We start from the raw sequence: 14,387 nt of genomic DNA, 5'->3' as shown, positions 1-14,387 counted from the left end.
ACGGGACGACACGGGTATACCCAAGAGGGGGTTTGGGAAGCTGAGGAGTGGAGGGCAGGGACTAATTTTATGGGCGCCTGTCTGTGGGGCGGCTCACACGCAGAACTGGCGGCGCTACCCCGCCCGCCACGCCTGCTCTCACACACACACACACACACACACACACACACTGCTTACATTTTTCATTAGCTTTTATGGCAGGTTTCACATCCTCTTACATGAAGAAATATGTTCCCGGCTGAAGCGGCTTTTATTTTCCAGCCTAAAACCTGCGCTATTTGCACCAAAAAATACCAAATCTCGAAATGTAGAAATTTTAAGGAGTTTCTAGCACGTTTCAATATCTTTGTTTACGGAAATGTCTATGATCATCCAGAATCACTTGAGACACCCATACATGACTCCTTTAGCTTGAAAATAACCTTTTACCCACTACCTGTACGCTTAAATCATATCAGATAATTGTGTATTAACTACTTACCAAAATCCACCAAACTTTCTGCCACGTCAGGAAGTTACTCTCTATCTACTACAGCATGAAAGACACCCAGCAATGTCAGCAGACACAACGCATGTTTTCGGAGGCGTTAGCTTTTCCCGCGCAAACCCCAAGCTCCTCCCACGGGCCGCGTTCAGTGTATGGCCGCCTCGTTCATTGCGGCAGGTGTAAAGGCGATGACAGGTGAGCGGATGAGGACAACTACCTGAGCAAACAAACAAACTGGGGAACCACAAAATCTAGGATGCCACTCTTAGAGATTTTTACCGACGAGTTAGTATATGTGAACAGTGTGGTACCTGGTTCTTATAAAGGGTCTCTACTGTAGGGTGTTCTTGTTTGTCGCTTTGCACCCATACACATCGATATTGTTTACAAGAAAAAGAAATGTAATTAATGTAATACTCTGAACGTTACAATGACTGCAGCAAAGTCTATCAGTAAAAATGATCTCTAATGATGCTTCTTTTTTACTGTGTTCAACATTTCATTCATATAATACGCATCGATATAAGAATAATGTTAATGTAATATTATGAACACTGTAATCACACTTGTAAATCCTATACATACGTTGGTCACTGGAATTCGCTCTGGCGTTAATTGTATTATAAATGTGCATGAGAAACTGCACCCAAGAATAGCCGACTTGTGCGAATTTGCATGTGATATTGACTGTGGGAACAATATTTGAGGAAGTCTGTGTGAATTTATGTTAATGAATATGTATGTCATAACGACTGTGGGAACATTATATGAAAAAGCCTGTGGGACTCTATGTGAGAATGTGTGCTGAACGCTGACGTGTGGGCAAACCACTGAATTTTACAATAGGGCTCAGTGGAGCAAACTGGTGGTGAGGTGAATGAAGTGTAGCCTGACTCAGCGGGGTGTTCAGCTAACCTGTAATAATCTCATTGGGACGCCTAACTTACCCTCACTCACACCATCAGCTTTTTTTTTCTTTTTTTTTTTCTTTTTTTTTACTATTTGGCTTTTAATTCTGCATTCTAAATTTACAGGCTCAAACACATCTATCATTTGCTTAATACTGATAAGGGTAACGGCGTGCCTTACTACGTAAATCAAAATATTTAATTCCGTTTTATTGGCAGTGTGGTTACCTTGGCCAGCCGTAGGGGAAATACCGACGTGAGGGCTGGGTTTTTGTTTCACTGGTGACGTCTGCTTTCTTAAAGAACTGGTGCAATGGCCACTTCTTTACAAATATAGCTGCAGATGCTTACGTTCGGCTTCAGTCCACTGGCATTATATTAATTCGAAAAAATAAAAGTTTTCCTTTGGGGCACAGCTTGTTACATGTGCTTTTCTTGTGTTTCAGTGAACGAAGATCAGGAATACTTTCGCTCAGCATTCCGCCCGCGGTTAACCCAACGGGCCAACAGTTCCTTAACCTGAGCGATGCTTTAAGATGAGACTCAAATGTTTGCACTAACGCTTCAGACTGAAATTTAAATTCACTCAGTAATATGGTAAATCGGAAAAAATTTCCTGCATACAAGCGATCACTACCCTACACATAAAACGGTGAATATGGAACAACGACACAAAATATTAAAATAAATATCCATCTGATATCAGTGAAACATTCTTGACCTGGTGAAAAATTTCGTGTCTCGGTGGGTACGCCCCAACTTGGGTAGTCCCATCCATCTTCACAAGGTGTGAATCTGCTGACAGGTGAAGCGAATCTTAAGCAAATCTACCTGCCTTGTAATCTGATCCCCGCACCGCCAACCCTTAACCTGCCCAATGTACGAGAATCTCTCCGACACTATTTTTAGCCTCCATATGCCCATTATATGACTTGCAACTATTGGCTGACTTCAACTACAGTATATCAAAATGTGTGAAAGTGTTAGCTGCAGTTATTGTAAAAGATATATATTATATAACAATGATTTTTTAATGTTTGAGAAGCAACTTTTAACTCTTCTTAGCCAAGCCTCCTTATCTCCCATTCGGGTTCAGCGGCTTGGCATCTAGCATTAAAAATTTGCTACTTCTATCTAATATATCAGTTTAAATGGAAATCTACATAACAGGTGGTTCGTAAAAAAAAAAAAAAAAAAAAAAAATGAGATTTCGGACACTGAAATGTGGTATTTAGTGACGGAGAGAACTGCGAGAATGGGAGAAGCTGGAGGGGAGGGGCAAGCTGGGAGGCATGATGTTTTAGTGGTGTGTAGGGAGAAGGATGGATAGACAGGCGGCTTTTATGGAGGAATTAGGGAGTACAGATCAAAAAAGAAATTGGATAGGGTTATAAGCTGTAACAAGGATAGGATAGGCCGTGGGAGGGGTAGGGTGACAAGCTAAGGTGGAGGAGAGCGAAAGGGTGGAGAATGCAGGATGGATAATTCAGAAGTATGGGGGACGAAACTTACAATCAGGGGGAGGGTGCAGTTAGACAGTCGGGGCGGAGGAAGCAAGTGGTGGTAGAAGGAAAAGGGGGCTGGCTAGAAGCAGACACTAACACAATCGGGAATGCTGAGGAGAGGCGGGCGGTGGTGGTGGGGAGCAGAGGGAGTGAGGGCAGGAGTGGTGGTGGGGAGCGCGATAATGGTGGTGTGGTCGGGCCGCTCCGCCACCAGGTGAGAGGAGAGCTACCAGCGCCGCATAACTCCTTGACACCCAATCTTGCCAGCACGCGAGTTCGCACCAGCCATTACATACAATAATTATTAACCCTTTCAATTTGACGGAACATTTTTCTTTTCTATCTTATTATTTGCAGACGATTTTATTCGGCTTTGGGGATACCTCTAGTTGTAAGGAGATTAACCTAAGATATTTTTTATCCTTCCGGTTCGATTACTCGTCTAAGCTTAACAAAAGCGCCCGGAGGTAGCAAATATGAAGAAAATGCAAAATACGTCACTTAATTGAAATGATTAATGGTCTATACTACATTCATAAATTTCTTGTCTAGTGTGAACCACTGACTGAGCTTTGTATCTTTGGCATGAATTTTCGTAATATTAAACACCATCACAACCTTTCTTCACATGGGTAGAGATATTTACAACTAAAGTTCTTTGACCTTACAATGCTCCCCACTACAATCTCGGCCCCCCCTCCACCCCGGTTTCTGGTCTCAGTAGGTACGACGTGGCTTGCAACGAGCTGGACAATGGGGTCATATCTCTTACCCTTACAGCCAACACAGGACTGGCATAACACTTACCTGTAGGCACCCCTGTCCTGCAGTCCGCACAAAATCCTTACATCCTTGCTCCAGTGTTGCGCCCATGGACGTCTCAGAACCTAACTGATCAATCTGCAACTATCCGTTATCTTCAGGCAGAATTGTACACATTCATCTGCAAGCAGGAGAGTTGTTCATTCTCATTCTCCTCCCTACAGCTTTAAATTGGCCCAACTGCTCCATTGCCCTTTCTCTGAAATCCAAATTACACCATCTACGTAACTTGGTTCTTATACGCCTGTTGTCCCTTCCGATAATTAGAATAAAAATGAGATTACCTGAATTCTGATATGATTTGAAAATTTTTATTGTTGACAAAGTTACAGAGCACTTATACAACAAAAGGTAGTGGATCTTGTCACACCTTAATATTAATGTGAACTATAAGGAAAACTTTGGTGCTTAAGATGCAGTATAATATCACCGAGGGCAACCCAACAGCCCCAGAAGGAGCCCACAGAGGAGCATATACAGCGCGCCTGGACTCCGGGCGACAGGGATATAAGTCGACCCGGGCCGCATGCCCCTATGACACAGAGCTCACCCGCCACCACCATAGCAGGAATATGAGACTACCTTCTGGGCGAGCCGACCGCCGACAACCACGGGGTGGAACTGTTACTCCAGCTCCAGTCAGCACGCCTGAGACGGCTGGTAGCCGCTCAACCCTCCTACAGGAGACGGCCTGCAGCCGCTCCAGAGGTAACAAGGAGACGGCCGGTGGCAGTTTCCGCCTTCATCAGGAAATGGCCGGTAGCCGCTCTGAAGGTGCCCCTCAAGAGACGGCCTGTAACCACTTGACCCTCCTACAGGAGACGGCCTGCAGCTGCTCCGGAGGTAACAAGAAGACGGCTGGTATCCGCTCCCACCCTCGTCAGGAGACGGCCGGTAGCCTCTCCGAAGGTGCCCCAGAGTCGGCCTGTAGCCGCTCCCTTCCCCAGGCCACAGCCAGTAGCCGTGCCTTAGCAATGGGTAGCCATGCCCCTAGAAAGCCATGGCCAGTAGCTGGGCCCTACGGTAGGAGACAGCTGGTAGCCACTCCTCCGTCAGGTGCTGACTCCTGCCCACCAACCTATGACCCAGAGGGAGCCCCCAGCCTGGAGGAGTATTGGAGAGGCCCCGTGACTACCACCGGGCTCTTCTCCCTGCAGCCGGTTCCTGAAAGGACCCACATGACGGACCCTGACGTAGGCCGAAGCCACAACCCCCTCCTGATGGCGTCCCCGACTGCCTGGAATCGCAGCCCTAGGGACCTCCAGACCGCCCCCAGGACCCCCGGGCGGGACCTCTCTACACCTCGACGCCAGAAATCTTCGTCCTCCGTCAGGCACCTGAGCGAGAAGTTCAGGCAGCTATTCGGCCCCAACCCTGAGGGCCAGACTCCCGCTCCAAGCCCTGAAAGCACGGGACCCTTCGCCACCAGCAGCCCCGGACGAGAGAGGACGCCCCTACACGTGATCCCGTGGCCCCTGAATACAGAGGCCCCTGACGGAACTCAGCCCCGTCCGTAGTGAGGCTGAGACACCTCCATCGCCCTTGTACCTGACCGCCACTATGCCCAGACCCGAAAGTGAGTGATAGTGAAAGCACAGTGTCCGTGACATAGTGAAGTAAGGGCAGAACAGTGAGTTAACACAATAGGGGAAGTCAGTGAGAATAGCATCAGTAATAATATAAAAGAGTGGTGGAATAAGCAAGGTAACAGTGAAACAGTGAACACGGCAAGGCACTGAAGTATGGATCTGTCTCAGTGAACACGCTACCAGATGGTGACACCGCCTTACACAAAGATCGTACGGAGGCCCCAGTTCAAAAGTAATAATTAACGACCCGACCAACAGACCCGTTAGCCTACCCACTGTGAAATAGTGCCACCACCTCCACCAGTACACAGAACCTAGACTTTCCTATAATAATACTGCATAACCTCTCTGCCCTAAGCGCTATTCACCTTACCCGATCTTGTCCTGAGTAGTATCCTGCGCGATGCTAACACCCCATATCTAGGCCTTGGAATACCTGTATTTGTGACATCTGCTCGTTCCACTGTAGAATTTAGCAATACACGTGTAAGGTTGTTGCCTTGAGTTTTTGTGTCTTGCCTCTCTCCTCTTTGTCTAAGTTCCGGTCTAGAAAGAGAACCCAGCTACAAACTAGGCGTTACAGGGACGGGAAGTCAACCCTAAAACACCTAGCAGTACAGTATAACTAGCATAAGGTGCCGTCTATGTCACGCGAATGTATATTGGAATGCAAATATACTTCCGTCTATGTCACGTGCTGTGTATACTGAAACAGACTGTATTGGGAATGTTATACATTCGGGAACTGAACACACCTGCTATATTGTATGAGATGTATGTGTATTACTGTGTGGGAATTGTTCCATATAAGTAGAGACCTATCACTGTGTTGATCAAACTCTATATGAACTAGGTGGAGATATTTAGTGTAAGATATAGTCTTGTGTGTCGTATTAAAATTCTGTATCATTTAGGTTTGGTCAAGGACTGTAGTGTTTAATTGGTTATTGTTAATATATATGTGTGTCTTTGACCAGTCGTGTTTGGATTTCCTTTCCTTGTCTGTACACTGTGACCCGGTCGAGAACAAAGAACCCAACGATGCACCATACCTGGACCCGGGAAGTCGGGGAAAACACACAAATGCAAATTTAAAGTTAGCTGTCAAATGTATCTTTGAATCTTTCATCAAGCTATTCTTTGCCATACCATAAAGTACTCAGTGCTTAAGCACATATCTTCATGCAACACAGTAACAGTACTTACTAAACAAAGTTTGTTTAACAACCCAGACGGTAATCAACTAATATAGAATGGTTATTGATGTGCCCACCCCCACAGGAGACCCGGATAGGGGTGTCGCAACACCCACACCAGGGGAAGACCACAGGGAGGTGCATAGGGCGTGCGTAAGGCCCAGACAAGACGGGCCCATGTCCTCCGCGACCTTGCACCCCTCTTCCCCTCAACACGGCCACGAGCAGGAACACCGTCCAGGTAGACCACCCTGCAGCCAGGCCAGCCCTCGCCAGGATCGGGGGGGGACTTGTCTTCATACAGTCCTAGGCAGCACCAGGTGATGGCCACCGTCTGCACCAGGAAGGAAGGGATGGCCACCATATGCCCTTTGCCTGCAGCCTCTCCTGGGAGCAGCACCACAGTGATGGCCACCATCCACACCGGGAAGAAAGGGATGGCCACCATACTCCCTTCAGCTGACACCCCAGAGAAGGGCAGGACCGCAGCGATGGCCACCATCTGCACCGGGAAGGAAAGGAAAGCCACCATATGCCCTTCATGCCACCTCCTCAGGGAGAAGGACCTCGGTGACGGCCACCGCCCGCACTGGGAAGGAAGGGATGGCCACCTTATGCCCTTTGCATGCTGTCCCAAGGGCCAGTGGAGCCGCGACAACGGCCACCGTCTGCGTCACGAAGGAGGGGATGGCCATTGTATGCCCCTCATCCACAGCCCTTGTGACTACCCCTGTGGAGGAAGTCCCTTGTTCGATTCAACACCCACTCAGAGGCCGAGAGGGACACCCTTCTCTCTCTTGCCACAAATGCAGTTCCCCAGAGCAGTTGCAGCTGGAGGAGCTCTGGCGAGGGCCCATCACGAGTCTGGGAGTCAGTGCCCTGCAGCCAGCACTCGGGTGATGCCCTCTGCTGTCAGACTCAATGGGGAAGGGACGCTGCAGGCAGCTCCTGATGGCGATTCGACCCAGATGAGACTGTAGCTCCCAGATAGCAGGGGGTACCCCCAGGACTCCGGGGCATGATCTCCCCAGCCCCACCAGCAGGCAGTCCTCCTCCAGGAGCAGGTGGAGGCAAGCACACCTGCTCGCCCTGTTCGGCCCCGGTCCAGAGGGCCACCTTCCCCACCGAGGTCCCACTAGGGAAGGGGCTTCCTCCACGCCAACCAGCAGCCCACTCCAGACGACCCAGCCCTCCGCAGTTGTCCCATGCCTCCTGCAGGAGGGCACATCTGACGAGCTACCTCCCACACCCAGGCAACACCAGTAAGCAACCCAAGACCACAGCAGACCGGGCCAAAGTCAACTAGTCCTATCGTGTCCCCTAACCTGACCAGTGTATAATATTAATACTGTAATCTGTTCTCTGTGTAATTAAGGTAATATGTGTAAAGTTGGTTGACCCGAGTTTTTATGCCCTGTTCCTCTTGTTGTGTATTCTAGACGTGTCTCGAAAGAGAATCCCAGCTCAGTAGATAGTGTTCTAAGGATGAGGAGTCGACCCTAGAACATGGAGCATAACAGTTATCTTCTTTTTTTTTTTTAAGACTTTTGAAATTATTTGTACGTCCCAGGACGTTAAAAAAAAAAAAAAAAAAAAAAAAAAAAAAAAAAAAAGCAGAATTACCCGAAGTAAAAATCTACATACTGTACTTTGTTCATCCAAAATAAAGATGTACCCACTTTCCTGTTCTCTCTGTCCCCTCCTTCCTCCACTCTTGGCCACCCTTCCGCATGACCTCACCAATTATCCTCTTACTTATTTCAGTCTTCCCCTCCATTTGCCATACTCATAATCCTAAATCTTTTACTTGGTCATGGTATTCTGCCTACCTAGATTATATTGGCATATTCCTCACAGCTTTGTCATGACACCTACAGTTCTTCCAGCACACTCATACTACGCTTCCATAACTCCATCAGTTTTTCTACGTACTGGATCATGTATTTAAATGTCATTTCAGTGCCCATTACTGTACCGACGTCTACCCTTAACTAGTAGCCATGTCTCACAGAAATCCAAGCAGGCATTTAAAGCATGGTATCATGAATTCCATGCTCACATTCCCAACTCAGATCACTGCTTTCATAGCATCAACCATTATCCTACCCCACTAAACCCTCCCTCCCACTTTGGTCTAACTTATCCTGCCCAGTATGACTGCTGAGCATCTATACTGTTTTACACACTGGAATAAAAATAAAAGGCCAGTTCCATTGTATTCTGGGCTGAGTTGTACTGGACCTAAAACTGTAAATCCTTAATCTAGATCACTTAAGGGCGTGTGACTGGCCTTCATCCCTGATTGATTACAATACTCGTATATGATCAAAAATATCCTGCTTCCTTGGAGATTTGAACCTGCATTGAACACACAGACATAATCCCAACTGGCACTCATATACTACAAGGCATCTCAAGATATTCGCACTGTATTTCATCATCATCCAGACCTTTATTCCCACCTGAAAATGGAGCTAGATAGGATGCAGAAAAGAAACAGTGAAAGAAGTACTGCTGTGAGAATCAACAGTATGTATGGACCACAAAGTCATCCACACATTAAAGCCCAAAGTTATATTCAGAATAATCCATTAATCATTCAGTCCAGTACTGTACACTATTGCCTTAACAGGAATGAAGGGGCCCGAGGCTAGACTACTGAAGTCTTGAATCTCTGGACAGTGAGGGCAAGAATGACTAGTTGCTTGCCCCTAAAGGGCATTACATGAGCACCACCCTAACTGCCCCTCAGAAATAGACCTATATGGACCACATCTAGTTGGAGCACCTTAACTCAATTAGAACACCAAGAATCTGAAAAGTGTATGAGGGCAATGGGGCATATGCATCAGTACACAGCACAAAGGCCCACCCTTCATCACCCTGTATCCACTACAAAACTGTCTAATGAAGAAGAAAGTATTTACATGTACCAGTAGATCAAATTCCAAGGACAAAAATGTAAACACCTTATGGCATTATGTAAATACTTTAATTTTTTTCATAAAAACTAAAACTCCCTGACATGTTACAGTTGTGTTATTATGATCCACTCATCTTACAAAAAGACCTGATAATAACACACTCAGGTTGTAATAGGCAGACACACAACACCCACACACACACCTAACTCATCCACTTACAATTAGGGGCCATATAATAGGTGGCAATGTGAGGCATCGTAACACCTCGTCCTTAGTGATGTATTTTGCATATTTCACCCTAATACTCTCTTCTATGTTATATGATGTGAATATTAACACAATTTTCATCAATAACATACACAAAGATTCTGAGATACTATGTGCTGAATATACTGCTAAGGATGAGGTATCCGGAAATCTCCAAAGCCACTTAGGACACGACCCTACGTGTTACCCACAACACAATTAATATTACAGTGTTATTAAAATTGGTGCATGAGGTGAACTGAGTACTGTGGGCACATGAACCACACACAAGGCAGCGAATGATGAGAGAACTGTACGCCGGCAACTAAGAATGCTTTAACAGGGACAACACAAGGGTGGGTGGGTATGAGAGTTGTCCTGGACTCACATTCACAAACAAATTTACAATCCATTCCCTGTCTTATGATCTACTCTTCTGAAAATGACAAGGAAAGAATTAATACAGGTATGTATAATGGAGAAAGTGAAAGAGGCAAAACTGCACATGTAGCAAGAATGAACAATGAGGAACCAATTAATGTGTCTTGGAGGGAACCAGTGAGGGATGTGGGAGAGAGTTAGATGATGAGATGGTGTGAAGCGAGATGTGAAATTACTGTACTGGGTATGCAAAAGGAAGATATGGCTGACAGTAGATACCAGAGGAGGAGGAGGATAGCAGAGTGCAGAAACTTGAAATGTTATATATTCTTCATGCAAAACCCTGCCTATAACAGGAAACTGATAACAGTTTGGCTTAGTTTGTGAATCTCAGCACAGGGCATTACTGGGGGGATATTTTTTTTGCACAATACCTCACATAACTCGACAGTGCCATAAACATTATTTTTTCAAAGTCCTCATCTAAACCACATAAAAACCTAAAAATTTCCATTGGTCTAATTTTCTATACTGTAGAATGTCATCTATCATTTTGTCATGATTTAATGGGAAAAGAATAGTTATTCATACACATCACAAAATTATGATTCTCTGTATTACACACTTTTCCTGATTATCTGGCTAAACCAAGTACAGGTAAACTTATCATGAAATAATGAAACCTAGTTTAAAATCTTTATTAACTGAGAGAATCACATATTAGCATGGCTTGACCTTCAGTCTGGTTACAGTATTCTTCTACTATATTTGGTGGAGATGGCTACCTTATGTCCCAAGCCCATGCTAATCACTATGTACTGAGCAGTATAATTATACATGGTAGTATTTTACATAAAACTACACATTTTATTTCTCCCTTATAATTACAGCTACAATACACTGATGTTCAGAGCAGAATGCCCCAGTACAGTACACCTTTAAAATTTGCTGGGGTTTGGCTCCCCAAAAACCCTGTGAATACCAAAAACCACAAGAGTGGTCCCACTAAGTTTTACACTGCAGCTTACTGATAATCAAACAAAAGCCATTCACTACCATACATAATATACAAATAACAGCTTAAATGCTCTTTCTCTTCCTTAAAACAAAATAAACAGATCTAAGAATGTACTACAGTATATAAATAAATAAGAGTTCAGTAGAAAATTAATAGTACATTAATCAAAAATATGTGCAGTAAAGTTAACATGGATAGACACTGTACTAACCATTGAAAACAAATATCTATACATACTGCATGGTAAGGTGGCAGCAAAAACTCTTAATGGCAGGAATTCTCACTCATCTGAATTTCAATCACACATGAAAAGCAACAACTGTAAACCCACAGAGTCAAAACCAATTAGGGGTAAATTTTAAGGGTATACTGTACAATGCTTTACTGCTAATGCTCCAAAACCTTTAATATATGGTAACTTCTTAAGTAATCAACTGTCTGATAAATACAACGTCCAGTTTAGAGTGACATAAGCTTCACCCACTCCAAGCCCAGCAATTCTTTCAGCAATCCACAAACATGTACTAAATTCCAGTAACCTCTTCACTATATCTATGCATCTGTTCTTGCTTCTGTCTTAAAAATTGGTTTGGGGAGACCTTTAGTGGTAATGGAGTTATAAAGGCTGTATCTAATCCCTCCAGTCTATCATATGCCAAGTCATGTACCTTTGGCTGAAGAGGTCAACCCCCTCAATAACATATCTTCATATTGTATTTTTACTACTGCAGACTTATTTTAATGTGAGGGGGGTGGGGATTCATATATATATATATATATATATATATATATATATATTATATATATATATATATATATATATATACTGTATATATATATATATATATATATATATATATATATATATATATATATATATACTATATATATATATATATATATATATATATATATATATATATATATATATATATATATATATATATATATAAATTAACCACTCCATCAATATCACTTTTCCTATACTCTTGCCACTTCCAGACAATTATATTCAACTTTGGAAAGGCCTCTCATTGTGAAGAGGTTAAGACATTCACGATAGGTGTGGAAATTGTAATGTGCATATAACAACAACCAGATGGTGTATGCCTGGCACATCTTTATACACTCAGACATCTATACTTATACAATTACTGGTATTTTTTTTATGTAATACAGGCAGCCCTCATTATTTGTTAGAGATGTTTTTATTATTCATTTGATATCTTTTTTATTTATTCATTCACTTATTTATTTTGGGGTATGTTAACTGTAAATCTGAGGAAACTGTGGAAATGTTTTGGATAGCAATGGGATTTTAGTAGACAACTCTTGTTTGGGACAACTGTTAATATTTTACTCCAACTGATACCATTAACCCTCTCACAGATGGGACAACTCTAGTACAGTATCCTGTTCCAGCTAATGCCAGATGATTATATTCTGCTGACAGTGAGTTGCAGGAATCTGGAGTGTTAACTACAAAAAGGTGATTTAAGTGCTTTATAATGCGGACTTACCATAAACAACTCTGAGCCCTATGAAGCAACAGCCATCTCAACACACAAAACCAGCAATACATTCAAATAAAGTGGTTTGCTGATATGTTTATAGGAGATCTTTTGGGATTGGATTTGTCTTTAAAATACGTAGGAAAACAAAATTACAAGAATGGTTATACCAGGTTAAAAAGGAGATTGGGAAAAAAGACAGTACATTAACATGATGGAAACAAAGGAATGCAACTGTATGGGAGTTTTGTACCTGTTTCATAATATACAGGCAAAAGCAATGATCAGTATCCTCCACTCCAAAAAAGCCATAGGCCTGTAATATCTGTTATCTGCTACGGATTTCATCATCTCACTATTCACACTCTCTCTCACCCTCCTGCAGAGCTTCTTTTACCTTAGATTTATTGTCATCACCCCAGGCTCATCTAGATGTGAACTTGATGGACTGCAGGCTGAAGCTGCCCCTTTCCTGCATTTTAATATTCATCTTTTAGGGGACAATGAGGGAGCTGCGTTACATCTGAAAAACCGGGCAGTGAAACTCTCTGGTTATATTAGTACAGCTGCATGAAGGCACCCTCTCCAGCAAGACCAATGAGTAAATGATTCATTAACTTGCCATTGGCTTTGTCCATTTAAGGGGATACCAATTATTGCTTTTGAGTGTACATCTACAATGTTATCTTTACAAAACAGTCACGGATAAACAGGAACACGGCTTTCGATTACTTCATTAGTCGTGGCTGTTTGGTGGACGGCGGTAGTTAGTCGTCACTGTGGGCTGAATTCTCAGTGGTATGGCAAGTTTCAGAACACCTCTTCCTTAGCAGTTTATTTTGTATATTACAGTACACCTTAACATTTTCTTGTATGTTATTTGCATCATTAAACTAGTGACACAGTTTGCATAAATACCATATATACAAGAGGTTAAGGAGGCATAATGTTCAGAAAAATTACACCTCAACATTTTCTTGCATGTTATTTACAGTACACCATTATATTACTGACATACAGTAGTCTGCATCAATTACATACACGAGAATAACATGGTGTAAAGCAGAAAAGAAATTGTGAAGAAAAAGGTGTTCCAAAATCTCCAAAACCACTTAGTATACGACCCAATGTTCAACATTCTGCTTTTCTATATATGCACCTGGGGCACTGAAGGAAAGGTGAGCACTCAGACATTTGGGTCCTTATTCCCATTAGCTAAGAAGGCTCCCTGGGACCTCATCCTTACCACTTTATTTCTGCACACTGCACAATACTACTTACTTTTACATGTCAACAGCAAAAGGATATACAGCACAAGAAAGAAAATGTCAACCCTTTCATGGTCAGGACCACTCTAGTAATCTATTCTAGCTAATGCCAGATTATTCAGTTCAGCTTAGGGTAAGTTCAGGAACCTGAGAGAGTTACTACTATCACCATAAACCCTCTCATGGTCAAAACAACTCTAGTATTCTGTTCAAGCTAATGGCACATGATTTTAATCACCTTAGAGTGAGTCGCAGATGCCTGAGAGTGTTAGGTGAAACAGACAAATTAAGGGAGGGGTGCCACAAACACTCCCAGCTCCACCAGAATAGGACCCTTACATGCACAACTAGTTCTCCATCCACAAAACTCCTCCATTCACTTTAGTGTAAAACTATCCAGTCGTGCAATATGGGTATTCAATAGGCAGCCAGCCAGACACTGCTGGTACAGTCCATTCCAAATCAGAATTACGCTCAGCTAAAACTTAACGCCCTTCCACACCTGCCCATAATCAATCACCTGTAAATAGAG

This window comes from Coenobita brevimanus, chromosome 26, assembly GCF_032717465.1.
Source record: "Coenobita brevimanus isolate Jiangsu-jjx chromosome 26, ASM3271746v2, whole genome shotgun sequence".
NCBI lineage: Eukaryota > Metazoa > Arthropoda > Malacostraca > Decapoda > Coenobitidae > Coenobita > Coenobita brevimanus.
Note: the sequence above shows the minus strand (reverse complement) of the source record.